Source organism: Harpia harpyja, chromosome 5 (assembly GCF_026419915.1).
Source record: "Harpia harpyja isolate bHarHar1 chromosome 5, bHarHar1 primary haplotype, whole genome shotgun sequence".
NCBI classification, from domain to species: Eukaryota; Metazoa; Chordata; class Aves; order Accipitriformes; family Accipitridae; genus Harpia; species Harpia harpyja.
The window spans coordinates 43942578-43957073 of record NC_068944.1 but is presented as its reverse complement, the minus strand read 5'-3'; positions in this window follow the sequence as shown (position 1 = coordinate 43957073).

Genomic DNA, 14496 nt, shown 5'->3' with positions numbered 1-14496 from the left:
CTTCAACCCGCGCGCCAACGGCTGCTGGCTGGCGCTGCTCCGCCAACGGCCCGCCTCGCGCTCTCCCAGCCCCGCCCCTTGCCGCAAGGCAGCCACTCAGCGCGGCCGCCTCCTCCCGGCCCTGGCCGCCGTCACCTCCGCCGGTGGGCGGGGCCGCGCCAATCAGTCCTCTGAGGAAGGGGATAGGCGGGGCCCGGGCTGGGCGCGGCGGTGACGTCATGCGCCGCCCGGCCGGAGGGCGGGTAGCGGGGAGGTTGTGCGCCCGCCTGGTGCCGGTAGGCCCCGGGACGGCGGGCCGTAGGCAGGAGCGTGTCTGGCACTGTCTCGTCGGCTTGCAGGAGTCCTTCTGCAGGGCATCCCCTTTGCCTCGAACTGAGTAAACGACGTGACGCGGCCCACGTGGTGTAAGCGGCCCATGGCACCCTGTCCCCTGACAGGAATGTTCTGGAAGGTCTGGGCTGTGCCCCCGCTGGCCACTGGTGATTTGAGAGCTTTCCCCTGCTGTCGCTCTGTCCTGAGAAACTTTGGTGTAGCAATGCGAATACAGATATCTTTTGGTGTTAGAGGCTGAGAAGTTGAAGGACAGTCCTGCCCCGGGGCAGGTGGCCGTGAGAGCTGCCAGTTTCTGCGAGACTAAAATGCAAACCACAGGTGTTTGTGCATGTGTGAGGTGAAGGGCTTCCTGTAAGAAGCATGTTGTCACATGGATTCTGGAGAGAGAAGGCTGCTGGAGGAGGGAAGGAGAAGATGTCAGTGTTGCAGAACCTGGAAACTGACAAGTGGAAGCGTCAACTTGGCAGTGAAGCCCAAGATGAAACATGAAGAGTGACTGAATTAATTGGGGTGTGGAGTGCGTCTATCTGAGAAGGCAATCCTCTGTACGTTTTAAAATGTTAAGGAGAAAGTAGGTAGTCAACGATGAGATGAATTTAAGGCAAATGCTGAAGGGCAGAACAGTTTTCTTGTCTGAGGCTTGACAGAGGGTGAAATAGTCTTTTGGTAGGTATGGCGGAAGGGTGAAAGGCTTTAACTTGAGCTTAACTTTACTTCTGGGATGAACAGTATGATATCAAAGAGCAGAATGAATGAACTGGTAGGCCTTTCCTGCCTTTGACTCCTGTGGTCACGTTAAATGCACCTGCGGCAGTCTTGCTGAGGTCAAACAGAGAAGAAAATACATAATTTAAGATAAAAAAGATCATCTATTTGGACATCTCTATTAGTAGAAGGTAAGATTTAAATTTGCACTTTGGAAAAGACTTAATGTTTGGCAATAGTTGTAAGCTGATGTTGTAGTAAGCTTACAGATGCATGTTTGCACGTGTATCTACAATAACAACTTCAAGGACATGAATTCTTTAGACTGGGCATATTTGCTGTTATTTGCTATATTGCTTGATAGTACTTCAGGATAACGGCAAGCCCGAAACTGTGACAAGCTTTATCAGGCTGCTGACAATCTCAGCAATCAAAATTCTCAAAGTGTTAGAGTTAGTATAAGTGATGACATGAACCAGTTAGACATAAAAAATGAGATCATTATGCATTAATCTTTAATTGAGCATGCGTTTGTGGGGTTTTGCAGTAGAAACGGTGGCAGGAAGGTATATCAAAGCTCGAAATTACCGTGATGAAACAACAGCAGGAACAAACCTGCAAACTTGATTTTTTTGGCATTAATTCTGTTCAGGTCCTCTTTGCCTCCAGCAGATTCTGACTGCAATGGTTCAAATGGAGGGAGACTTGATAGAAAATGTACTTTGGAAAGCCACAGTAGTTGCTTTGACCTGTTAAGCCTCAGCAAATATCCCCAAACCAGTGCAGTATTTCTACACTACGTTCTGTGACAAACACTTCAGTTTTGTCTGACTTTCCTTTAGTTATCATATTTCTTTATGGGTGAATTTGTGTATCTATCTAAATTATCTCCACCCCTAACACCTGGAAAGTCCAAGATACTTGTGCACCTTAAAACAGTACATTTCTGCCTGCCTTGTGAGCAGCAGCAGAGGACAGTGTTTTAAAACTGTCTCTTCAATCTGAAAACAATGTGTGAAGATGCTTCTAATGCAATTAACTTTTCATCTAGGAAAGTACAAATTTAATGTAATTTTCAAACTCCTTCTTGCAGCCTGTGCCCTTCTGTTGTTTTGCACACCCACAAAGGAACACTGACAGACAGTAATGGGGCAGGGAAAGCCCAAATAATCCCCTGCCCTGGATACTCAAAGTCCCATCACAGGCCCATCTCCACAAGCCCAGAGGAGCACAGGACACCACAGCAGGCAGGAACCCAAACTGCAGACTGGTGAGAATGAACACTGTATCCAGGCCCCTCCCAGGGTTGCCCCAGGAGAGCCCCAGGCCCCTCCCCGCCCCGTGTCCAAGCGTGAAAACCATCACCATCAGTCATCGGGAGCAGCTTTTCGGATCACCTTTTGGGTGCTGCTGAGGGGTGGGAGACATGATGGGTTACAGAGGAAAAGCATTTCCTCTAAGTGATGGAGGAGCCAACGAAGAGAGGTGCTATGCTGGACCTTGTTCTCACCAACAAGGAGGGGCTGGTGGGGAATGTGAAGATCAGGGGTAGCCTTGGCTGCAGTGACAATGAAATGGTGGAGTTCAAGATCCTTAGGGCAGCGAGGAGGGTGCACAGCAAGCTCGCTACCGTGGACTTCAGGAGAGCAGACTTTGGCCTCTTCAGGGATCTGCTTGGTAGAGTACCATGGGAGACAGCCCTGGAGGGAAGAGGGGCCCAAGAAAGCTGGTTAATATTTCAGGATCACCTCCTCCGAGCTCAGGAGCAATGCATCCCAACAAGGAGGAAGTCAGGCAAGAATGCCAGGAGGCCTGCACGGACGAACAAGGAGCTCCTGGACAAACTCAAACACAAAAAGGATGCCTACAGAGGGTGGAAGCAAGGACAGGTAGCCTGGGAGGAATACAGAGAAATTGTCCAAGCAGCCAGGGATCAGGTTAGGAAAGCTAAAGCCCTGAAAGAATTAAATCTGGCCAGGGATGTCAAGGGCAACAAGAAAAGCTTCTATAGGTATGTCAGTGATAAAAGGAAGACCAGGGAAAATGTGGGCCCTTTCTGGAAGGAAACAGGAGACCTGGTTTCCCAGGACTTGGAGACTGCTGAGGTACTCAACAACTTTTTTGCCTCAGTCTTCACTGGCAAGTGCTCCTGCCACACCGCTCAAGTTGCAGAAGGCAAAGGTAGGGACTGGCAGAATGAAGAACTGCCCACTGTGGGAGAAGATCAGGTTCGAGACCATCTAAGGAACTTGAAGGCGCACAAGTCCATGGGACTTGATGGGATGCATCCATGGGTCCTGAGGGAACTGGCAGATGAAGAGGCTAAGACACTATCCATCATATTTGAGGAGTCATGGCAGTCTGGGGAGGTTCCCACTGATTGAAAAAGGGGAAACATAGCCCACATTTTTAAAAAGGGGAAAAAGGAAGGCCCGCAGAACTACAGGCCAGTCAGTGTCACCTCTGTGCCTGGCAAGATGATGGAGTGGATCCTCCTGGGCACATGGAAAATCGGGAGGTGATTGGTGACAGCCAACCTGGCTTCACTAAGGGCAAATCATGCCCAACAAATTTGATGGCCTTCTACGATGGGGTTACAGTGTTAGTGGATAAGGGAAGAGCAACAGACATCATCTACCTGGACTTATGCAAAGCATTTGACATTGTCCCGCATGATGTCCTTGTCTCTAAACTGGGGAGGCATGGATTTGGCAGATGGACCGCTTGCTGGATAAAGAATTGGCTGGATGGTTGCACTCAAAGAGTTGGGGTCAACGGCTTGATGTCCGAATGGAGAGCAGTGACAAGTGGTGTTCCTCAGGGGTCGGTGTTGGGATCGGCGCTGTTTACATCTTTGTTGGTGACTGTCGCAAATGTGATTATGTTACATGGCTTTGGTTTAGCAGCAATTTAGGATTTATTAATATTTTTGAGATAGATCACAAGATTAGGTTGTATAACTTTAACAGTACTTAATCATGAGCCAATTCAACAGGGTGATTCGATGGAATTTGCTACAATCAAATTTGTGAGTTAAAGATTCAAAAATGGCAAGGATCACCCAAAACTTACAGCAGGGTTGCACACAGATGGAGGTGAAATCAAATCACACACACGCTCAGACAGAGAAAATAGTTCTGAGCCACACACAGACAGGCAAATAGTTCTGAACCAAACTGCAAATGTACACTCACAGATACAATACACACACACAGAGGTTAACCTATGAATAAAATTTCCTTTTCGTGAGTTTTGTGAATTACTCACTTTTATGTGCTGGCATTCATCTATGGACGGTCAGTAAACCTCACAAAATCAGGCCTTTAAGTCCTCACGAAATGGTCGACGGACAATCTTTCAATCCTCCCGAATTCAAACCTGAGAGGCGTCCCAGCTCAGGGGGAGATACTGGGTCACACAGCCCACTGTGGTCCCAGAGAGCTCAAAAGGTCTCTCCTTGGATCGCTATTTGTAGGGTCTCAAGATTATTGGCTTTGGTCATTGTCATGGTTTAACCCCAGTGTTTTGGGTTTGTGTGGCACGTTTTTTTTTGGTGGCGGGGGTGGGGGGCCGCAGGGGTGGCTCCTCTGAGAAGCTGCTAGAAGCTCCCCCGGCTCCAAGTCGGACCCGCCTCTGGCCCAGGCCGAGCCCATCAGCGACGGTGGTAGCGCCTCTGGGAGAACAGATTTAAGAAGGGGAACCTGCAGCGAGTAGCGGGATTAGAATGTGAGACGAACACCTCTGTGGATACCGAGGTCAGTGAAGAAGGATGGGGAAGAGGTGATGCCCCTGCAGCCCATGGAGGGGAGCGGGGGAGCGGAGGCCCCTGAAGATGGCCGTGACTCCATGGGAAAGCCCGTGCTGGAGCAGTGTGTGACTGAAGATCGGCCCGCGGAAAGGACCCACGCCAGGGAAGTTTGTGAGGAACTGCAGCCCACGGAAATGACTCATGCTGGAGAAGTTCGTGGAGGACTGTCTCCCGTGGGAGGGACCCCACGGTGGAGCAGGGGACGGGTGAGGCGTCCTCCTCCCCCTGAGGAGGAAGGAGCGGCACAGACAAGGTGTGGGGAGCTGACTCCAACCCCCATTCCCCATCCCCCTGCGCCGCCGGGGGGAGGAGGGAGAGAGAACCGGGAGTGGGGTTGAGCCAGGAAGGAGGGAGGGGTGGGGGGAAGCTGTTCTAAGGTTTGGGTTTACTTCCCAATATCCTTATTTTGTTTTGATTTGTAGTAAATTAAACTAATTTTGTTTTCCCCAAGTTGAGCCTGTCTTTTGCCCGTGACCATAAGTGGTGAGTGATCCCTTCCTGTCCTTATCTCAACCCACGAGCCTGCCTTTATATTTTCTCTTCATCCCACTGTGGCCGGGGTGGGGGCAGGAGTGAGCAAGCGGCTGCATGGTGCTTTGTTACCAGCTAGGCTTAAACCACAACACCCAACCAGCAACTAAGCACCATGCGGCCACCCTATCACTCTCCCCCTCAGCTAGACAGAGGAGAGAAAATATAACAAAAGGCTTGTGGGTCAAGATAAGGACAGGGAGAGATTACTCGCCAGTTACCATCACGGGCAAAACAGACTCAACTTGGGGCGGGCGGAGTGTGCACCACCACAGCGACATGGACAGTGAGATTGAGTGCACCCTCAGCAAGTTTGCTGAAGACACCAAGCTGTGTGGTGCAGTCCACACGCTGGAGAGAAGGGATGCCATCCAGAGGGACCTTGACAGGCTTGAGAGGTGGGCCTGTGCGAACTTCCTGAAGTTCAACGAGGCCGAGTGGAAGGTCCTGCACGTGGGTCAGGGCAATCCCAAGCACAAATACAGGCTGGGTAATGAGTGGATTGAGAGCAGCCCTGAGGAGAAGGACTTGGGGGTGTTCGTTGGCAAGAAGCTCAACATGACCCAGCAATGTGAGTTTGCAGCCCAGAAAGCCAACTGTATCCTGGGCTGCATCAAAAGAAGTGTGACCAGCAGGTCGAGGGAGGTGATTCTCCCCCTCTACTCTGCTCTCATGAGACCCCACCTGTGTTCAGGTTTACTGTGTTCAGCTCTGGGGCCCCAACATAAGAAGGGCATGGACCTGCTGAAGCGAGCCCACAGGAGGACCACGAAGATGATCAGAGGGCTGGAGAACCTCTCTTATGAAGACAGGCTGAGAGAGTTGGGGTTCTTCAGCCTGGAGAAGAGAAGGCTCCAGGGAGACCTTATAGCAGCCTTCCAGTACTTAAAGGGGGCCTACAAGAAGGATGGGGAGGGAGTATAGTGATAGGATGAGGGATAATGGTTTTAAACTGAAAGAGGGCAGATTTAGATTAGAGGTAAGGAAGAAACTCTTCACTGTGAGGGTGGTGAGGCACTGGAACAGGTTGCCCAGAGAGGGTGTGGCTGGCCCATCCCTGGAAGTGTTCAAGGCCGTGTTGGATGGGGCTTTGAGCAACCTGGTCTAGTGGAAGGCATCCCTGCCCATGGCCGGGGGGCTTGGAACTAGATGATCTTTAAGGTCCCTTCCAATCCAAACCATTCTATGATTCTATGATTTTGGGGTTGGACATGACTTATGGGACAAACCAAAGGTAGGAAAAGGGAGGGATTTAGGTGATACGGAGGAGGGAAAAGTGTGGGATAATAGAAGGGCAAGGGGATAAAAAGTCTGCATGAAAATAGTTGACTGGTCAGTATGCTTGTCTGTGCTGGATCAGTGCGGTCTGTCCTATCTGCTTATTAGTTTCCAACGCCTTCCTGGGCAAGGGCTCTTGTGTGTGTGTCTGTGTTTACCAAGCCCAGTGGATCTCTGTCCTGCTCAGCCAGAGAGGGGTGCAGGATGAGGCCATTGGTGCTGTCAGTGTTTGTGTGTTTTCTGACTGTCTGCCTGTGATTTGTGTGGCTGGCCATGTATATATGTGTATATATGTATGTATAGTTGTGTTGTATACATGTGCTCTGTCTGTGCGTGCCTACTGGGAATATATCTTTTGCATGTTTTTAAACTGAGCATTAATGTTACATAAATGCATTTTCTACAGTTGTTTTCTGGATTTTATAAAGAAACAAATATGAGGACAGAAAGGGTATGGATATAGGACATGGGTAGCCTGAACTTGAACTTTGTTTTAAATGGGCCTGACAGAATTCCCTATCAGAACACAGAGGTTCTTGAGCTGGTGTGACAGGTTGGTCAAAGTTTATAAACTGCAACAGTGTTAGATGTTAGATTAAGTACTTTTTTTTTTTTAATTGTTATTTCTTGGAATATATGCTGAGAACCAGTGGCATTTCTCACTACTATTTGCCTCACTAATTGATACTTTGCACTGTTGCCCCAAATGCAGTGGTTTGGAATACATTCTAGCACTAAAGCAGTTTTAGAGTCCTCCCAAAACATTCTCCATTGTTTTTTCCACAAATAATAAAAAAATGCAGCAGTTTCCTTGTTCTGAAGGCCTTCCTTTTAGATCCCTGTGGTGGGTTGACCCTGGCTGGATGCCAGGTGCCCACCAAAGCCATTTTATCACTCCCCCTCCTCAGCTGGACAGCGGAGAGAAAATATAGCAAAGGGCTCATGGGTCGAGATAAGGACAGGAGAGATCACTCACCAATTACCGTCACGGGCAAAATAGACTCAGCTTGGGGAAAATTAAGTCAATTTATTACAAATCAACCAGAGTAGGGTAATGAGAAATAAAACCAAAATCTCAGAACACCTTCCCTCTACCCCTCCCTTCTTCCCGGGCACAAATTCACTCCTGGATTCTCTACCTACCCCCCCCAATGGCACAGGGGGATGGGGTTTACAGTCAGTTCACCACACGTTATTTCTGCCGCTTCATCCTCCTCAGCGGCAGGACTCATCACACTCTTCCCCTGCTCCAGCGTGGGGTCCCTCGCACGGGACACAGTCCTCCACGAACTTCTCCAATGTGGGTCCTTCCCACGGGCTGCAGTTCTTCACGAACTGCTCCAGCGTGGGTCCCTTCCATGGGCCGCAGTCCTTCAGGAGCACACTGCTCCAGCGCGGGCTTCCCACAGGGTCACAAGTCCTGCCAGAAAACCTGCTCCAGCGTGGGCTCCTCTCTCCACAGATCCACAGGTCCTGCCAGGAGCCTGCTCCAGTGCGGGCTTCCCACGGGGTCACAGCCTCCTTTGGGCATCCACCTGCTCTGGTGTGGGGTCCTCCCCGGGCTGCAGGTGGATATCTGCTCCACCATGGACCTCCCTGGGCTGCAGGGGGACAGCCTGCCTCACCATGGTCTTCCCCACGGGCTGCAGGCGAATCTCTGCTCCGGCGCCTGGAGCATCTCCTCCCCCTCCTTCTTCACTGACCTGGGTGTCTGCAGGGTTGTTTCTCTTATATGTTCTCACTCTTCTCTCCGGCTGCCATTTCTGTCTGTCCCAGTAACTTTTTTTCCTTCTTAAAAATGTTATCACAGAGGCGTTACCAGTATCGCTGATTGGCTCGGCCTTGGCCGGTGGCGGGTCCATCTTAGAGCCGGCTGGTATTGGCTCTGTCGGACACAGGGGAAGCTTCCAGCAGCTTCTTACAGAAACCACCCCTGTAACCCTCCCAGCTGCCAAAATCTTGCCACACAAAGCCAATACAATCCCTGTGTGAATTGGTCTTAGATATTTTCATCTTAACCTTAACCAGAATCAAGATTCCTATTAAAAATACTTATCAGAGAAGCTAGCGAGGTAGAAAAAAGAAGTCGTGCACTGGAAACTCCAAGGTCTCTTTCAGTTATTGAAGTTTTTGTGGTGGTAGTCCAGTTTATCCCTTTAGCCTTCTTTTCTGCCTAGAAGGCATACTTTCAAAGCTGCTGAGCTTTTTCAGACATGTTGTATTACAGTCTTTTTTTGCATGACAAAGCTGTTTCTTGGCTCACAAACTAATTTCTCCTGAGTGTTATAGCATAGGTTCTTTTTTTTTTTTGTCTTACTAGCAGTGCTGAGCCATGAGACCAATTGAAACAGTAGACTTTAGAATGAGATATATTAAAATCCTCACACCACGAAACATACATTTAGTTATAATAGTGGTTATGTAGTATTATATGCAGTTACATTGGAACAAAGGTGAAAGAGATGGTTTAATACTCTTGATACACATTTAATCAGCTAAAATGCTGCTCTACTGTAATATATTTTACTAAATTAGTTCAATGGTAATAGTTATGCAATATGGAATGATGGAAAAATGAAAGTAACAGAGTCTCAAAAGTTCTGTTGAAAGAATATTACTGAAGTTAATTCATCATGTATAAAAATAAAGCATCAGGCCAGAGTTCTGATAGAATACTGTCAAAAATAACAGATCTTGGAAAATCACATCCGTCTAGAAATTACTGGCAGTAACTTTCCATTCAGTGAAGGATTTTATTTATGAGTATGCCAAGATTATGCAAGCATAATTTCGTATAGATGTTTCACAGATTTATGGGTATTGGTCCTGAGCCAATCATACAGAAGCAATTAGATGCAGTACATTTCTGAGAGGAAAAAAATATGATGGTTGAGGTTGGTCTGTGTGATGGGTTGACCCTGGCTGGATGCCAGGTGCCTACCAAAGCCACTCTATCACTCCCCTCCTCAGCTGGACAGGGGAGAGAAAATATAACAAAAGGCTCCTGGGTCAAGATAAGGACAGGGAGATCACTCGCCGGTTACCATAACGGGCAAAACAGACTCAGCTGGGGGAAAACTAATTTAATTTATTACCAATCAAAATCAGAGTAGATAATGAGAAATAAAACCAAATCTTAAAAAACCTTCACCCCACCCTTTCCTTCTTTCCAGGCACAACTCCACTCCCAATTTTCTCTACCTCCTCCCTGCCAGCAGCACAGGGGGTCGGGGAATGGGGGTTGTGGTCAGTTCATCACACATTATCTCTGCCGCTTCCTCTTCTTCAGGGGCAGGACTCCTCACAGTCTTCCCCTGCTCCAGCGTGGGGTCCTTCCCACAGGACACAGTCCTCCATGAACTTCTCCAGTGTGAGTCCTTCCCACGGGCTGCAGTTCTTCATGAGCTGCTCCAGCGTGTGTCCCTTCCACGGGCCGCAGTCCTTCAGGCACACACTGCTCCAGCGTGGGTCCCCCACGGGGTCACAAGTCTTGCCAGAAAACCTGCTCCAGTGTGGGCTCCTCTCTCCATGGGGCCACAGGTCCTGCCAGGAGCCTGCTCCAGCACAGGCTTCCCATGGGGTCACAGCCTCCTTTGGGCACCCACCTGCTCTGGTGTGGGGTCCTCCCTAGGCTGCAGGTGGATATCTGCTCCACCGTGGACCTCCATGGGCTGCAGGGGGACAGCCTGCCTCACCATGGTCTTCCCCACGGGCTGCAGGCGAATCTCTGCTCTGGCGTCTGGAGCATCTCCTCCCCCTCCTTCTTCACTGACCTGGGTGTCTGCAGGGTTGTTTCTCACATATTCTCACTCTCTCCAGCTGCAGTTTCTGTTGTGCAGCAACTTTTCCCCCTTCTTAAATCTCTTCTCCCAGAGGCGCTACCACCGTCGCTGATGGGCTCGGCCTTGGCCAGCAGTGGGTCCGTCTTGGCAGAAGTGGCAAGGCTGAACCAATGACTCCCTTGTTTACTGTCACAGGAGTGCTGGCGATTTCCCATGGTGAGGTCCAAACCCAACATTTCTGTATGAGAGCCTGTTTGGAAGGTCTGGAGGTCACTGCAAAGGTACATGGGGCTTTTGTGGATGGATACTGTTGCTTCCAAGGGGACAGATACCTTATGGAACTCTGATCAGTGGGAAGGGAAGAACTTTCTTATTAATTAACTAGACAAAGTGTAAGAGAAAATGAGTGGTATTTCCTGGGACCTGATCAGGAGCAGGGTATTATCCAACATGTATGTTCCCATTTTACTTTTCCTAACTTAGATTACTTGATTCAGTATTATAGATTTCTCCTGTTTTTTTTGTAAATGAATGCATTTTATGGAATAGAATGAAAGGGGCATTTAAAAATAAATGAAAAGCTAGATTTCTCCTGTTGAGAGTGCTATTAGCACTTGTAAGATATTTGGATGATTTCTGAAGCTTAAACTATAGATCTCATTGTATGCTTTAAATACTAGACATCTTAATGGCTCATTAAGCTACTATATGTATGAAAGAATAAAGGTTGCATTATTCTCAGTTAATGTAATGCAGTTTTAGAGACAGACATATTATAGTATTCAATATAATGAACTCAGCAAGGTCTCCTCCCCTTTGCTGAGATTAATTCACACGTAGAATAGGAATTGATAGGTATTTTACTCTGCCCCAGCTGAAGAGCTACATTAGAGGCTCCAATAAAGTTAAAGACAATGCAGCTGACTACATTATCACCAGCCATGTCCATTGGCACATTTGCATCACTGAGTGTCAAACCAATGTTTTACCATAGTGCGTGAGACTCCCCTTAGCAAGAAAAATGGTAACTTGGCATGCTGTATAGCATTGACCATTGTCCATCTTGCTACCAGAAGCACATACTTCTCACATTTTGACTTTACTGATGAAGTTATATGGTATTCTCGTTGGCTAACATCAAGATGTTTAAATCAATTAAACAAATCCATGGTGTTTACATGCTTTAATGAATTTAAATGCTCTTTATGGATTACATTTTGTGTAAATGAAGATTGCCTGATAAAGATATGCAGAATGAGTGCCTGAGTTACTGGCCAGATACTGATCTCTCTGATATACTGAGTACTGACTGACATTGGGCACCATTTTCTGTGGAATTATCCCTGAGATACGCAGTTTCAGCTTAGGTAACTATATTTCCATTAAATGATTGTTAGAGACTTCTCAGGAACTTTGCTTGTTTAGAAGTCATAATTTATTTATGTGTTTGTTTATTTTGTTTAGTGTGCCAGGCACTAGGAACTAACAGCTTTGAAACTGCTCTCAGTGTGAAAATAAGGTCCTGGAAACATGATTCTCTGGCTCTACTGATTAGCTGAACATTGTATGTGTTTAGCAGACTGGGAGAAAGAGAATGGACTTGAAACAATTATAATATTGTGAAAATACTAAAAAGAGACATACATACCTGTTTATCTGTAAAAGTGACTGAGAAGATGAGTTATAGTTCATACCAGAAAACCAGAAAATTTGAGATTCAGTTGAGTGGGTGAAACTGAATCTGGTGCTGTTATCAACCCAAGCTTCCAAATGAAAGGGGAATCATTTACTGTTGTTTAAAATTTAAAAGTGGGAGGTTGGTAGACTTCATTAGATTTTTAACACTCCGTTTTAAATAGCTATTGTGACAGTTAATGCCTCTGAACATATGCATAATAACAAAGTAGTTTGCCCTGATCAAACATACCACAATGAATGTCAAATCAGTTTGCAACATTAATACACTCCTGGAATTACAATTTTATTCATTCAGAGCTCTGGATACATTGCTGACAGTCCCTGTGATTTAATTCTGCAGAAGTCATGATTAGAAATACAAGGAGAACAAGACATGCTGATTATCCCAAAATCTCTTCCAGTGTTAACTGTGGAGAAATACTGAAGTGAAACTTTTCTCATGGAAAGCAGAGGTAGCTGTATATTTATGCAGTGTTGCCTCTTTAAATTTGTTTTTCCTTTGTTCATTTTCCTGGGTGAGGATGAAGGCTCAGACATGAAATACACTAACTACTCTTTTCTGTTACTATCTAACACTATAGAATTGATTTTTTTGTATGTACTAATCTCTATTTGTTTTGATTACTGGGGATCTTAATTTGTCTTCCCGAAGAAATGGGGGTAACTTTTGATTTAGTTTTGAAATAATTCATAGAAAAATTAGAGCTTTTATCTAGTACTTACAAGGTAAACATACTTGTGGAACTTGATTGAAGTGTTTAAACAGGGCTTGCTTATATGGTCCTGAAGAGAAGAGATGTCAGGTGAGCAAGAGTGGGAATAATAAAAGCAGTAGTTCTACTGTTGCTGCCATAAGAAACTTCTTGTTTTGGAGATGTAACATTTCATGCCAGAATGAAATTGTTCTAGTCTATGTATGCTTTAATTTACTGCCAGGTATATAAGCCTCATAGCAATCACAGTAATGTGCAGGTGTTAACACTTCCATTTTCTGTGTTCCTGGGCAATGATGTCCTGGTATACGACTTCTTTTGGTTCAACTATGAATTAGAGCTGTCAGAACTGTGAGATCCCCCTTTCTGCTGTGCTTTGGTGAACTGAGAAATCTCTTCAGATTGCAGCTATATCATAGCACATATGTGAGGTATTGCAGGGTTTTGGTTTGCAGACTACTGTGCTAAGATAGTGCCAGATTCCATATGTGCTCTATGTGTGTATGGGTGTTTGTATGTGTATGTATGTGGAGTCATTTGCTCAAGAGGTCATCAGACTTGCCACTGGAAGATGAGTCACAAATATAATATGTTTCTATCACGTAGCATCCTGTTGAGGGATTGGAGAACTAAAGACAGTTTCTGAGGATGGTACAATTATGCCTGCTTCTTTATATCTTTTAATGAAATCATTAAACCAACAACATTAAAAGATTAAAATTGAAAAGGTGGTAGATACAAGTAGTTCCTTGAGTGGCTGAGCTAATGAATTCTACTTCTTTATGGATCTGTGTTTTGTGGCTGGATGCCTTAGTGTTTAATAAGGTAGAAACATTTCCTGCAATTGAGGCATTCATAATGGCTCCATTCACTGTGGATTATCCAAAGTCTAATCGGAGTAAAATTCACTTTGAACCCTTTTCCTTAATGAATGCACTAAGTTGTGATAATCTCTTAAGAAGCTTTTTTAACTTTAATAGCATGGATATGGATACTGTACTGATACTTCAGTCAACAGCTCACCACTTGCCATCTAGTGGAAGCAAATTGACATGGGAAGACGTTATGAAGAAAAACTGCAAATTGTCTGCCTTTTGAAAACTGTAACATAAGAGAGCAAGTCATAAAAATAGATTTCTTTTGTGAAGTAAACCAGTAGTTTCATTAGTAATTTAAATAGCAGTGAGTGATAACATAACTCAACCTGAATTTTTTGAAGTAGGAATACCTAAATGATAATTTAGTAGAGATTAGCAATAAATTGTTGCTGTGCTCATTTCCAGTGTGGGAAGGATGATAATCTGTAGAAAACATGAGGATGAAGAGTGAGAAATAACAAACCAAATCATCCTTATAATTTAAAAATTTATTCCTTTTGGCACTGTTCATGTTTGGTATGTCTTTACTTTCTGCAAGTAAGATGTATTTTATAGTTATAGTAGTTCAACAAGATTAAATACTTTTTAAGATACAGATTAATGCATTTGAAGGCACATTGGTGATTAACAAATATTTTTGTCTCTCTGTGCATTTAACTACATCTTAGCTCACCTGTAGCAACTAATACCAGATAAAATCCTCATTAAGACAGTCAGTTTGTAGTTTTAAGCCAAGCTAGCAACTTTGAGTAAACTCTTGTTCCCTCTGG